Genomic DNA, 13,870 nt, shown 5'->3' with positions numbered 1-13,870 from the left:
ACGGCACCGGCCGCACGGAAGCCGTCGGAACACAGGAGACGTACGCTCGGGAAATGTAGAGGCGGTCGATCCTGGACGCTCCTCCCCCAGACCTCACAAAGGTGAAGGCGCTAGAGTCGGGATGGAGATTACGCCAGACGTCCACCAAGTCGAGGGACCCGACCAGGTCCCTCAACTTCCCCACCGACGCCGGGCTCGGCTGGGTACCCGTGCGGTCCCTCGCCTCGAGGGTACAATTAAAATCCCCCCCGAGGACGACGCAAAAGAGTGGACACTTCTTCAAAGAAGCGCGCTTGCTGCGCACCGGCCCCGGGGGCGTACACGTTCACTAGATGGAACGGCACGCCCCCCAGGCGAACGGTGACCTGGAGCAAGCGGCCCGGCACGAGCTCCTTGACCCCCAAGATCTCCGGCTGAAAATGCGGGGCCAACAAGATAGCCACCCCACTGGAAACACTGGAGAGGTGACTCATGTTGACCCCTCCTTGCCACTCCAGGAGCCACGTGGCCTCGTCTCCCGGAACGGTGTGGGTTTCTTGCAGGAAGCACACCGCATACTTCCCGTCCCGAAGGACCGAAAAGTTTTCAAATCTGCGGCTAGCTCCCCTGCTGCCGTTGACGTTGAGGCTGGCTGTGGTTATCTTCATTTCAGAAGCACAACCAACCCCTACTTAAAACTAACGGGGGAAGGGAGGGCGGCCGCTAGTCGACCGCCACTCCCTTAGCAGCCCGGTGAGGAATGCTCGGAACCGACACAGCTCGGACGGGCTCACGCCCGCGTCCGCACCCATGGTCTTGTAGGCGACGCGGGCCGACCCGACGAGCAGCGCCAGCCCCGACCATCTGTCGAGGGCCTGCTGGGTCCTGCGGCGACCCTGGCTCGTGGCCACAAATTCCCGGAGCTCCCTGATGGGAATAAGAACGAGGGGGGGCCCGGCGAGGGGCGCGAGGTCATCCATCGCCTCGTCGGCGATGGACTCTAAGTCTTCCTCCGCCCCCACCACCGAGTCCCCGTCCTCCTCCGGGGGGTCGCCACCGGCGGCCGAACCGTCCGCCACGCAGTGCGCGTCGGGCGGCCCGGCCGCGACAGCCGGCCCCGCCTCCACCCCGATCCCACCCCCAGGATCGGTAGCGGAGGATTCCCCCCCGGGCTCCTTTAGGGGGGCCGGGCCAGAAGGCGGCGGCGGGCCGGAGACCCCCTCCGCCCCAGGCACCGGAACGACCGGAGAGACCGGAGAGACGGGAGAACACGTGTACCCGATCATCTCCAAGTCGCCCGGCGCCGGAGACACAGACGGAGGGTCCCCCTCCGCCACGCCACCGGCCTCCGACCCAGCAGATGGGGTAATTTTCCCACAAACCTCGACGAAGTCGAACAGCACCTGGGAAAGGTCCGGGCCGCTCTGGGCGAGCTCATCATCAGAGGACTCGCCCGGCCCGGTCCCCTGGCCGCCCGACCCGTCGAGGGGCAAAGCCACCAGCAGTGGATCTATTTCCGCCGCGGCTCGTTCCGCGACCCCCCCCCACGGGCAGGGTCTCGTCCCCATCCCCGGGAGGCACGAGCCGGGCAGACGCTTCTGCCTCAGCCTCCTCAGGGACAGGCGACCCCTGCCGTTCGCCCGTAATGGTGTCAGCGGTGGGGTGGGGCGCAGCGCCCGCGGCGGGCGACGACTCCCCCTGACCGGAGGGACCTTCCTCCTCCCGGTCCTCCTCCTCATCCAAGGGGGTCGCGCCTTCTTTTGAGCGCGGAGGGGTAAAGGGAGGCCTCCATTTCTTCAGGGGCCTCCCCTGCTCCTTCTGGAGGAGCGAGTTCTTTGGGACCCCCGGGCCCGAGCCCGGCCGCAGGTTCTGGCATTACCGCCTCGGCGGTCGCGGCCACAGGCTCGGCCACGAGGGCCCCCCCCCTCCGCACTCCGCGATTATCGCGGCGACGCTCTCCGGCGTCAGGGGCTCCATATTGTGGGGGACGCCCTCCACGGGGGGACCCACCCTACGGTGTTTAGTTTTGCCCAGCGCCTTCTTCGCGACCGGACCTCCCTCCTCCCCCCCGCCGGAGGCCTGGATGACGACGGCCTCCGACGACGACCGCGCCCCGTTAGCTTTTGTTCGGGAGGGGGCGCGGCTAGACCCGGAGGGAGGAGCGGCGGCGGCGCCAGCCTTGGTCGCGCCGGATGACTTGGCGGCCTTGGAGGCGGGGCAGTTTTTCCGCACGTGCCCCACCTCCCTACAGGCGTGGCACCGCACGCCGTCCGTGGTCCAAAAGACGCGGTACGGGGTCCCCCCGTGGAGGACCGTGAAAGCCCCGTCCGTCTCCCCCTCCCGCGCCAGCTGGACAAAGGCCTGGCGCCGGAAGGAGAAGACATGGCGAAGGCTGCCTTCCCGGAGCCCGAGCGGGATCGGGGAAATCCCCGACCTCACCTCCCCGAGTTGACGTAGGTGGGGGAGGAGGAGCTCACCGGTGATATAGGGCGGGACATTCGACAAGACGACCCTCTGCGCGGTGGCCTCCAGCGGGTCCACCGGCAGGAAAGTCCTGCCCACGGTGAGCCCCTGGGCGATGGCCAGGGCCACCGCCCGCTCGGACTCCAGGAAGAAGACAGCCTTCCCGTACATTTTTGAGGCGGCGACTATGGCCGGAGGGCCGACAACCCCGGCCATAGCCTTCACGCACGCCTCAATAGTCATGTCGGGGTGGGTGTAGCTCTTCACCCCGAGCTTGATGGTCATCAAGCGGAACGGCGACGGGGCAGCAGCAGCAGCGGGAGCGGCCGAGGCTTTGGCCGCCGCCGCCGCATAAGTTCTCGCCGGCCCCGTCGCCGCCGCGGATGTAGATGCCATAGTGGGGTGGATCTTAAAAAAGAGCTACACACACCCCAAAAGTCACAGGCCTGAAGGTGTTAATGGCCTCGGTTTTTAGAAGTCTTCCCAGAGCAGAGGGAGTGTAAATTAACTGGGCAGCCTCTCCCCTTAATGGTGTCAATTGGGAGAGGGCCCTTCCTTCCCTCTGCTCAATGGGTAATTAGGAAAGAATTAAAGAGGTGCCTTTTGGAGAGGCAGAGAGAGGACAAGGAGAGAGAAAGAGGGGATGGGAAGGAGGGGGGCCGCAAAGGCAGGGTCTCCACTCAAGGTGTTGGTCGGTGGGTGGGCGTCAGCTGGGTGCACTCCCCCGATGGAAATACAAAGTCTTAAGCAGCTCTTCGGGCAGGGGGAGAAGACGTCTTCACTTGGGCAGGCTGGAAAAAGCCCAGGCTCAGCCCACACAGGTCTTCTCGACGTGCAGAAACAAGCTTCACCTGGGCAGGCTCCAGCCAACCCAGGCCAGGCTTCCGGCCCGTCTTCCTTCCTCCCCCGCCTACAATGCAAAGTCTTTAGGGGAGTGCACAAAGACACCCACCTGCAGATGTTTTGAAAGTTGCAGCAGCTCCTCCCCTCCTTCCGAGTTGTAGCTGAGTGGTATTCTCTCCCCTCTCTCCCTCTCCTGGGCTGGAGGCCAAGTTGGGAGGCAGTGATGGAAGGCCTCCTGTAGTTGTAAAACTGGCCTCCTCCTCTGTCCTCTACTCCTCCCTCTCCAGGCACCTCTGTAGATGGTTTTAGGTTGCTGGTAGTGGTGGCCTGGGTCACTCCTTCCTCTCCACTCCCAGGCCAAGGCAACCACCACCTCCTAAGCACCAGCAGCAGGAACAGCAACAACACAACCTGCTCCACAGGCAGCAAGGAACAGACTGAGCACCTTCACTTGTCCTCTTTTAATAAACCCAAAAATAAACCCTTAAACAAATAAACCCTTTAAATAACCCGATTAATCAAATTAAAATTTGGCCTCTTAAATCGATTACGCACTCCAGTCCCCGCGGCGCCCACCGGTCACGAAAGAGCTCGAGCTCGCCGGCGGACACCGCGTGCTCCATCTCCAGGGCCACCCGGCCGCGAACATGGCCGCGGAAGAGAGGGAGGCAATCCGGCCGGACGACCCCCTCGGCCGCCCGCTGCCTGGACCAATTAATGGCTTTCTTGGCCAGGCCCAGGAGCAGGCCCACGAGGAGGTCCTCCGACCTGGCCGCTCCCCTCCGCACGGGGTGACCGTAGATCAAGAGCGTGGGACTGAAGTGCAACCAAAATTTGAGGAGCAGCCCCTTCAAATAGTGAAAGAGGGGCTGCAACCTCCCACACTCGATATACACATGGAACACGGACTCCTCCAGACCGCAGAACAAACAGGCGGCCCGGGAGTCCGTGAACCTGCTTAAAAACCTATTGCACGGGACTGCTCTGTGCAACACCCTCCAGGCCAAGTCCCCGATAGAACAGGGGAAGACTCCCGCATAGAGAGCCCCCCATTGGGGACCTCCGCCTCCGTCCGGAGGTAAAACGGCACGCCACGGCGTGTCCGGACGGCAGGCGAAGATGGCAAAGTGGAAGGTGTGCAAGAGCAGCCCGTACAGGAAACCCCTCCGCGCAGAATGAAAAAGCACGGAGGGTATTTCCTCGAGACGGCTCAAGTTGTGAGGCGCCGATCCCCGAGGGGAGTCTCGGGGCAAGGCGCCGATAAGGAATTCCATCCGAACGGGAGTAAGCTCGGATGGGATCTCCCCACGTGCCCGAGCCGCCTCGACGCACCTCGTGGCGCCGGGGGGCAACATCGCTTTCACCGCCCCGATGGCATCGACCGCGAGCCGGACGTCGACCCACGACATGCGTCGCGCCAGCTCCTCTGGCGCCATCCAGCCCGCTCCTCCGCCATCGAGTAGGTCCCCGACTCTAGTCACCCTGCCAGGCACAGCCCTGCGCTCCGCCAGCCACCCGAACTCGCGGACGTGGAGGTGCGGATTCCTGAACAGCGGCTCCCGGAGGACAGCCGCCGCTCCTGACGGGGGAGAGCTCCGCCTGGAGGCGACGGAGTTCCAAACCCATAGTAGTTCCTGGTAAAAGACAGGCAGCTCCCGCAGGCTCTCACGCCTGCCGCTCACCTCCAAAAACAGGAGCTGCGTGTCGTAATTGAGGCCGTGCAGCTGGCGGAAAAAATACGTCGCCAGCGCACACCATCTTGGAGGATTCTCGACGTACAGGTATCTCTGCAGCGTCCGAAGACGGAAAGTCGCAGCCTGGGTGCGGAGGCACACCAACGCCTGACCGCCCTCCTTAAGCGGGAGACTCAGAACCGCGGCAGCGACCCAGTGTATCCTGTTGTTCCAGAAGAAGTCGACGAGCTTCTTCTGTATCTTGGCGACAAACGCAGGGGGGGGGATCAGAGTAACCAACCGGTACCACAACATGGCGGCCACCAGTTGGTTTATGACCAACGCCCGACCCCTGTAGGACAACACTCGGAGCAATCCTGTCCAGCGTCCTAAGCGAGCGGTGACTTTGGCCTCCAGCTCGTGCCAGTTCGCCGGCCAGGCGTCCTCGGCCGGGCTGAGGTAGACTCCCAAGTAGAGGAGGTGCGTGGTACTCCAGGCGAAGGGCCCGAACTCCTCCGGCAGAGAGTCCACCTGCCACTGACCCACCAGGAGTCCAGAACATTTCCCCCAGTTGATCCTGGCGGAGGATGCGTCCGAGTAAATCTGCTGGCATTCCCGCATCCTCCGCAAGTCAACGGGATCCGTGACCACGAGGAGCACGTCATCGGCGTAAGCCGAGAGGACCACCTCCACGCCCGGCCCTCGCAGAGCCAATCCCGCCAACCTCTTCCGCAAGAGGCGCAGGAAAGGCTCCACGCAAATGGCATATAACTGGCCGGACATGGGGCATCCCTGACGCACCCCCCTCCCGAAGCGAAGGGGCGCCGTCAAGGACCCGTTAACTTTAATCAGACACTCCGCGGCAGCGTACAGAAGTCGGATCCGGGCGACGAAATGCGTCCCGAACCCGAAAGCGCGCAGAGTCCCGAAAAGATACTCGTGATCCACCCTGTCGAACGCCTTCTCCTGATCCAGGGAAAGGAAGGCGACTGACAGACCAGCCCTCTGGGAATGGTGGACCAGGTCCCGGACCAGATGGATGTTATCGTGAATGGTCCGGCCCGGGACCGTGTAGGACTGGTCGGGATGGATCATGCGGGCCAGCACGGCGCCAAGGCGAACAGACATGGCCCTGGCAAAGATTTTGTAATCCGTGCTGAGGAGGGAGACCGGGCGCCAGTTCTTGAGGAGGCGGAGATCACCCCTCTTAGGCAGCAGGACGATCACCGCCCTGCGCCACGAGAGGGGCATCTCCCCGGTCGCCAGACATTCCCCCAGGACCCGCACGTAGTCGCCCCCCAGGACGCCCCAGAACGCCCTGTGGAACTCCACGGTCAGCCCGTCCAGCCCCGGGGACTTCCCCCTAGAGAGCTGGCGGAGGGCGCCGGACAGCTCCTCCAAACTCAGAGGAGCGTCCAGTTTTTCGGCACCCTCCAGGCCGACCTTCGGCAGCTCCTCCCACAAAACTCCGCGCGCGTCCTCGGTGGACGGATCCGGAGAGAACAGAGCCCCGTAATAGGCGCGGGTCTCCGCGCGGATTCCCTCCGGATCCGAGACCGGAGATCCGTCGTCGGCCAGCAGCTCCAAAAGCTGCTTACGGACCCCCCGTCTTTTTTCCAGCGAGTAGAAGAAGGGGGAGCCGCGGTCCAGGTCCCGCAGGAACTGGATCCGCGACCTCACGTACGCGCCTCGGGACCCGACGAGCCGCAGGTCCTTCAGCGCGCCCTTCTTCTCTTCGTACGCCAGCCGCAGGGCCGGGTCCTCGGCGACTTGACCGAGACGGGACTCCAGGTCGAGCACCTCCTTCTCCAACTGCCCGACCCGGGCCTCCCGCCTCTTGGTCGACCCCTTCGCGTACTCCTGACAGAAGAGACGGATGTGAGCCTTGCCCACATCCCACCATAGCCTCAAGGAGGGGAAGCCCCCCTGCTTCCTTCTCCAGCTGGCCCAGAAACGACCGAACGAATCCCGGAACCGCGCGTCCTCCAGCAGCAGGTTGTTAAAGTGCCAGTACGCGGACACCCCCCCGGCGCGCGGCGGCACGAGCTCCGCCCACACCAGGTGGTGGTCCGTGCACGGCACCGGCCGCACGGAAGCCGTCGGAACACAGGAGACGTACGCTCGGGAAATGTAGAGGCGGTCGATCCTGGACGCTCCTCCCCCAGACCTCACAAAGGTGAAGGCGCTAGAGTCGGGATGGAGATTACGCCAGACGTCCACCAAGTCGAGGGACCCGACCAGGTCCCTCAACTTCCCCACCGACGCCGGGCTCGGCTGGGTACCCGTGCGGTCCCTCGCCTCGAGGGTACAATTAAAATCCCCCCCGAGGACGACGCAAAAGAGTGGACACTTCTTCAAAGAAGCGCGCTTGCTGCGCACCGGCCCCGGGGGCGTACACGTTCACTAGATGGAACGGCACGCCCCCCAGGCGAACGGTGACCTGGAGCAAGCGGCCCGGCACGAGCTCCTTGACCCCCAAGATCTCCGGCTGAAAATGCGGGGCCAACAAGATAGCCACCCCACTGGAAACACTGGAGAGGTGACTCATGTTGACCCCTCCTTGCCACTCCAGGAGCCACGTGGCCTCGTCTCCCGGAACGGTGTGGGTTTCTTGCAGGAAGCACACCGCATACTTCCCGTCCCGAAGGACCGAAAAGTTTTCAAATCTGCGGCTAGCTCCCCTGCTGCCGTTGACGTTGAGGCTGGCTGTGGTTATCTTCATTTCAGAAGCACAACCAACCCCTACTTAAAACTAACGGGGGAAGGGAGGGCGGCCGCTAGTCGACCGCCACTCCCTTAGCAGCCCGGTGAGGAATGCTCGGAACCGACACAGCTCGGACGGGCTCACGCCCGCGTCCGCACCCATGGTCTTGTAGGCGACGCGGGCCGACCCGACGAGCAGCGCCAGCCCCGACCATCTGTCGAGGGCCTGCTGGGTCCTGCGGCGACCCTGGCTCGTGGCCACAAATTCCCGGAGCTCCCTGATGGGAATAAGAACGAGGGGGGGCCCGGCGAGGGGCGCGAGGTCATCCATCGCCTCGTCGGCGATGGACTCTAAGTCTTCCTCCGCCCCCACCACCGAGTCCCCGTCCTCCTCCGGGGGGTCGCCACCGGCGGCCGAACCGTCCGCCACGCAGTGCGCGTCGGGCGGCCCGGCCGCGACAGCCGGCCCCGCCTCCACCCCGATCCCACCCCCAGGATCGGTAGCGGAGGATTCCCCCCCGGGCTCCTTTAGGGGGGCCGGGCCAGAAGGCGGCGGCGGGCCGGAGACCCCCTCCGCCCCAGGCACCGGAACGACCGGAGAGACCGGAGAGACGGGAGAACACGTGTACCCGATCATCTCCAAGTCGCCCGGCGCCGGAGACACAGACGGAGGGTCCCCCTCCGCCACGCCACCGGCCTCCGACCCAGCAGATGGGGTAATTTTCCCACAAACCTCGACGAAGTCGAACAGCACCTGGGAAAGGTCCGGGCCGCTCTGGGCGAGCTCATCATCAGAGGACTCGCCCGGCCCGGTCCCCTGGCCGCCCGACCCGTCGAGGGGCAAAGCCACCAGCAGTGGATCTATTTCCGCCGCGGCTCGTTCCGCGACCCCCCCCACGGGCAGGGTCTCGTCCCCATCCCCGGGAGGCACGAGCCGGGCAGACGCTTCTGCCTCAGCCTCCTCAGGGACAGGCGACCCCTGCCGTTCGCCCGTAATGGTGTCAGCGGTGGGGTGGGGCGCAGCGCCCGCGGCGGGCGACGACTCCCCCTGACCGGAGGGACCTTCCTCCTCCCGGTCCTCCTCCTCATCCAGGGGGTCGCGCCTTCTTTTGAGCGCGGAGGGGTAAAGGGAGGCCTCCATTTCTTCAGGGGCCTCCCCTGCTCCTTCTGGAGGAGCGAGTTCTTTGGGACCCCCGGGCCCGAGCCCGGCCGCAGGTTCTGGCATTACCGCCTCGGCGGTCGCGGCCACAGGCTCGGCCACGAGGGCCCCCCCCCCTCCGCACTCCGCGATTATCGCGGCGACGCTCTCCGGCGTCAGGGGCTCCATATTGTGGGGGACGCCCTCCACGGGGGGACCCACCCTACGGTGTTTAGTTTTGCCCAGCGCCTTCTTCGCGACCGGACCTCCCTCCTCCCCCCCGCCGGAGGCCTGGATGACGACGGCCTCCGACGACGACCGCGCCCCGTTAGCTTTTGTTCGGGAGGGGGCGCGGCTAGACCCGGAGGGAGGAGCGGCGGCGGCGCCAGCCTTGGTCGCGCCGGATGACTTGGCGGCCTTGGAGGCGGGGCAGTTTTTCCGCACGTGCCCCACCTCCCTACAGGCGTGGCACCGCACGCCGTCCGTGGTCCAAAAGACGCGGTACGGGGTCCCCCCGTGGAGGACCGTGAAAGCCCCGTCCGTCTCCCCCTCCCGCGCCAGCTGGACAAAGGCCTGGCGCCGGAAGGAGAAGACATGGCGAAGGCTGCCTTCCCGGAGCCCGAGCGGGATCGGGGAAATCCCCGACCTCACCTCCCCGAGTTGACGTAGGTGGGGGAGGAGGAGCTCACCGGTGATATAGGGCGGGACATTCGACAAGACGACCCTCTGCGCGGTGGCCTCCAGCGGGTCCACCGGCAGGAAAGTCCTGCCCACGGTGAGCCCCTGGGCGATGGCCAGGGCCACCGCCCGCTCGGACTCCAGGAAGAAGACAGCCTTCCCGTACATTTTTGAGGCGGCGACTATGGCCGGAGGGCCGACAACCCCGGCCATAGCCTTCACGCACGCCTCAATAGTCATGTCGGGGTGGGTGTAGCTCTTCACCCCGAGCTTGATGGTCATCAAGCGGAACGGCGACGGGGCAGCAGCAGCAGCGGGAGCGGCCGAGGCTTTGGCCGCCGCCGCCGCATAAGTTCTCGCCGGCCCCGTCGCCGCCGCGGATGTAGATGCCATAGTGGGGTGGATCTTAAAAAAGAGCTACACACACCCCAAAAGTCACAGGCCTGAAGGTGTTAATGGCCTCGGTTTTTAGAAGTCTTCCCAGAGCAGAGGGAGTGTAAATTAACTGGGCAGCCTCTCCCCTTAATGGTGTCAATTGGGAGAGGGCCCTTCCTTCCCTCTGCTCAATGGGTAATTAGGAAAGAATTAAAGAGGTGCCTTTTGGAGAGGCAGAGAGAGGACAAGGAGAGAGAAAGAGGGGGATGGGAAGGAGGGGGGCCGCAAAGGCAGGGTCTCCACTCAAGGTGTTGGTCGGTGGGTGGGCGTCAGCTGGGTGCACTCCCCCGATGGAAATACAAAGTCTTAAGCAGCTCTTCGGGCAGGGGGAGAAGACGTCTTCACTTGGGCAGGCTGGAAAAAGCCCAGGCTCAGCCCACACAGGTCTTCTCGACGTGCAGAAACAAGCTTCACCTGGGCAGGCTCCAGCCAACCCAGGCCAGGCTTCCGGCCCGTCTTCCTTCCTCCCCCCGCCTACAATGCAAAGTCTTTAGGGGAGTGCACAAAGACACCCACCTGCAGATGTTTTGAAAGTTGCAGCAGCTCCTCCCCTCCTTCCGAGTTGTAGCTGAGTGGTATTCTCTCCCCTCTCTCCCTCTCCTGGGCTGGAGGCCAAGTTGGGAGGCAGTGATGGAAGGCCTCCTGTAGTTGTAAAACTGGCCTCCTCCTCTGTCCTCTACTCCTCCCTCTCCAGGCACCTCTGTAGATGGTTTTAGGTTGCTGGTAGTGGTGGCCTGGGGTCACTCCTTCCTCTCCACTCCCAGGCCAAGGCAACCACCACCTCCTAAGCACCAGCAGCAGGAACAGCAACAACACAACCTGCTCCACAGGCAGCAAGGAACAGACTGAGCACCTTCACTTGTCCTCTTTTAATAAACCCAAAAATAAACCCTTAAACAAATAAACCCTTTAAATAACCCGATTAATCAAATTAAAATTTGGCCTCTTAAATCGATTACGCACTCCAGTCCCCGCGGCGCCCACCGGTCACGAAAGAGCTCGAGCTCGCCGGCGGACACCGCGTGCTCCATCTCCAGGGCCACCCGGCCGCGAACATGGCCGCGGAAGAGAGGGAGGCAATCCGGCCGGACGACCCCCTCGGCCGCCCGCTGCCTGGACCAATTAATGGCTTTCTTGGCCAGGCCCAGGAGCAGGCCCACGAGGAGGTCCTCCGACCTGGCCGCTCCCCTCCGCACGGGGTGACCGTAGATCAAGAGCGTGGGACTGAAGTGCAACCAAAATTTGAGGAGCAGCCCCTTCAAATAGTGAAAGAGGGGCTGCAACCTCCCACACTCGATATACACATGGAACACGGACTCCTCCAGACCGCAGAACAAACAGGCGGCCCGGGAGTCCGTGAACCTGCTTAAAAACCTATTGCACGGGACTGCTCTGTGCAACACCCTCCAGGCCAAGTCCCCGATAGAACAGGGGAAGACTCCCGCATAGAGAGCCCCCCATTGGGGACCTCCGCCTCCGTCCGGAGGTAAAACGGCACGCCACGGCGTGTCCGGACGGCAGGCGAAGATGGCAAAGTGGAAGGTGTGCAAGAGCAGCCCGTACAGGAAACCCCTCCGCGCAGAATGAAAAAGCACGGAGGGTATTTCCTCGAGACGGCTCAAGTTGTGAGGCGCCGATCCCCGAGGGGAGTCTCGGGGCAAGGCGCCGATAAGGAATTCCATCCGAACGGGAGTAAGCTCGGATGGGATCTCCCCACGTGCCCGAGCCGCCTCGACGCACCTCGTGGCGCCGGGGGGCAACATCGCTTTCACCGCCCCGATGGCATCGACCGCGAGCCGGACGTCGACCCACGACATGCGTCGCGCCAGCTCCTCTGGCGCCATCCAGCCCGCTCCTCCGCCATCGAGTAGGTCCCCGACTCTAGTCACCCTGCCAGGCACAGCCCTGCGCTCCGCCAGCCACCCGAACTCGCGGACGTGGAGGTGCGGATTCCTGAACAGCGGCTCCCGGAGGACAGCCGCCGCTCCTGACGGGGGAGAGCTCCGCCTGGAGGCGACGGAGTTCCAAACCCATAGTAGTTCCTGGTAAAAGACAGGCAGCTCCCGCAGGCTCTCACGCCTGCCGCTCACCTCCAAAAACAGGAGCTGCGTGTCGTAATTGAGGCCGTGCAGCTGGCGGAAAAAATACGTCGCCAGCGCACACCATCTTGGAGGATTCTCGACGTACAGGTATCTCTGCAGCGTCCGAAGACGGAAAGTCGCAGCCTGGGTGCGGAGGCACACCAACGCCTGACCGCCCTCCTTAAGCGGGAGACTCAGAACCGCGGCAGCGACCCAGTGTATCCTGTTGTTCCAGAAGAAGTCGACGAGCTTCTTCTGTATCTTGGCGACAAACGCAGGGGGGGGGATCAGAGTAACCAACCGGTACCACAACATGGCGGCCACCAGTTGGTTTATGACCAACGCCCGACCCCTGTAGGACAACACTCGGAGCAATCCTGTCCAGCGTCCTAAGCGAGCGGTGACTTTGGCCTCCAGCTCGTGCCAGTTCGCCGGCCAGGCGTCCTCGGCCGGGCTGAGGTAGACTCCCAAGTAGAGGAGGTGCGTGGTACTCCAGGCGAAGGGCCCGAACTCCTCCGGCAGAGAGTCCACCTGCCACTGACCCACCAGGAGTCCAGAACATTTCCCCCAGTTGATCCTGGCGGAGGATGCGTCCGAGTAAATCTGCTGGCATTCCCGCATCCTCCGCAAGTCAACGGGATCCGTGACCACGAGGAGCACGTCATCGGCGTAAGCCGAGAGGACCACCTCCACGCCCGGCCCTCGCAGAGCCAATCCCGCCAACCTCTTCCGCAAGAGGCGCAGGAAAGGCTCCACGCAAATGGCATATAACTGGCCGGACATGGGGCATCCCTGACGCACCCCCCTCCCGAAGCGAAGGGGCGCCGTCAAGGACCCGTTAACTTTAATCAGACACTCCGCGGCAGCGTACAGAAGTCGGATCCGGGCGACGAAATGCGTCCCGAACCCGAAAGCGCGCAGAGTCCCGAAAAGATACTCGTGATCCACCCTGTCGAACGCCTTCTCCTGATCCAGGGAAAGGAAGGCGACCGACAGACCAGCCCTCTGGGAATGGTGGACCAGGTCCCGGACCAGATGGATGTTATCGTGAATGGTCCGGCCCGGGACCGTGTAGGACTGGTCGGGATGGATCATGCGGGCCAGCACGGCGCCAAGGCGAACAGACATGGCCCTGGCAAAGATTTTGTAATCCGTGCTGAGGAGGGAGACCGGGCGCCAGTTCTTGAGGAGGCGGAGATCACCCCTCTTAGGCAGCAGGACGATCACCGCCCTGCGCCACGAGAGGGGCATCTCCCCGGTCGCCAGACATTCCCCCAGGACCCGCACGTAGTCGCCCCCCAGGACGCCCCAGAACGCCCTGTGGAACTCCACGGTCAGCCCGTCCAGCCCCGGGGACTTCCCCCTAGAGAGCTGGCGGAGGGCGCCGGACAGCTCCTCCAAACTCAGAGGAGCGTCCAGTTTTTCGGCACCCTCCAGGCCGACCTTCGGCAGCTCCTCCCACAAAACTCCGCGCGCGTCCTCGGTGGACGGATCCGGAGAGAACAGAGCCCCGTAATAGGCGCGGGTCTCCGCGCGGATTCCCTCCGGATCCGAGACCGGAGATCCGTCGTCGGCCAGCAGCTCCAAAAGCTGCTTACGGACCCCCCGTCTTTTTTCCAGCGAGTAGAAGAAGGGGGAGCCGCGGTCCAGGTCCCGCAGGAACTGGATCCGCGACCTCACGTACGCGCCTCGGGACCCGACGAGCCGCAGGTCCTTCAGCGCGCCCTTCTTCTCTTCGTACGCCAGCCGCAGGGCCGGGTCCTCGGCGACTTGACCGAGACGGGACTCCAGGTCGAGCACCTCCTTCTCCAACTGCCCGACCCGGGCCTCCCGCCTCTTGGTCGACCCCTTCGCGTACTCCTGACAGAAGAGACGGA

Source organism: Somniosus microcephalus, chromosome 4, assembly GCF_052327205.1.
Source record: "Somniosus microcephalus isolate GS21.2 chromosome 4, FLI_Smic_1.0, whole genome shotgun sequence".
NCBI lineage: Eukaryota > Metazoa > Chordata > Chondrichthyes > Squaliformes > Somniosidae > Somniosus > Somniosus microcephalus.
Note: the sequence above shows the minus strand (reverse complement) of the source record.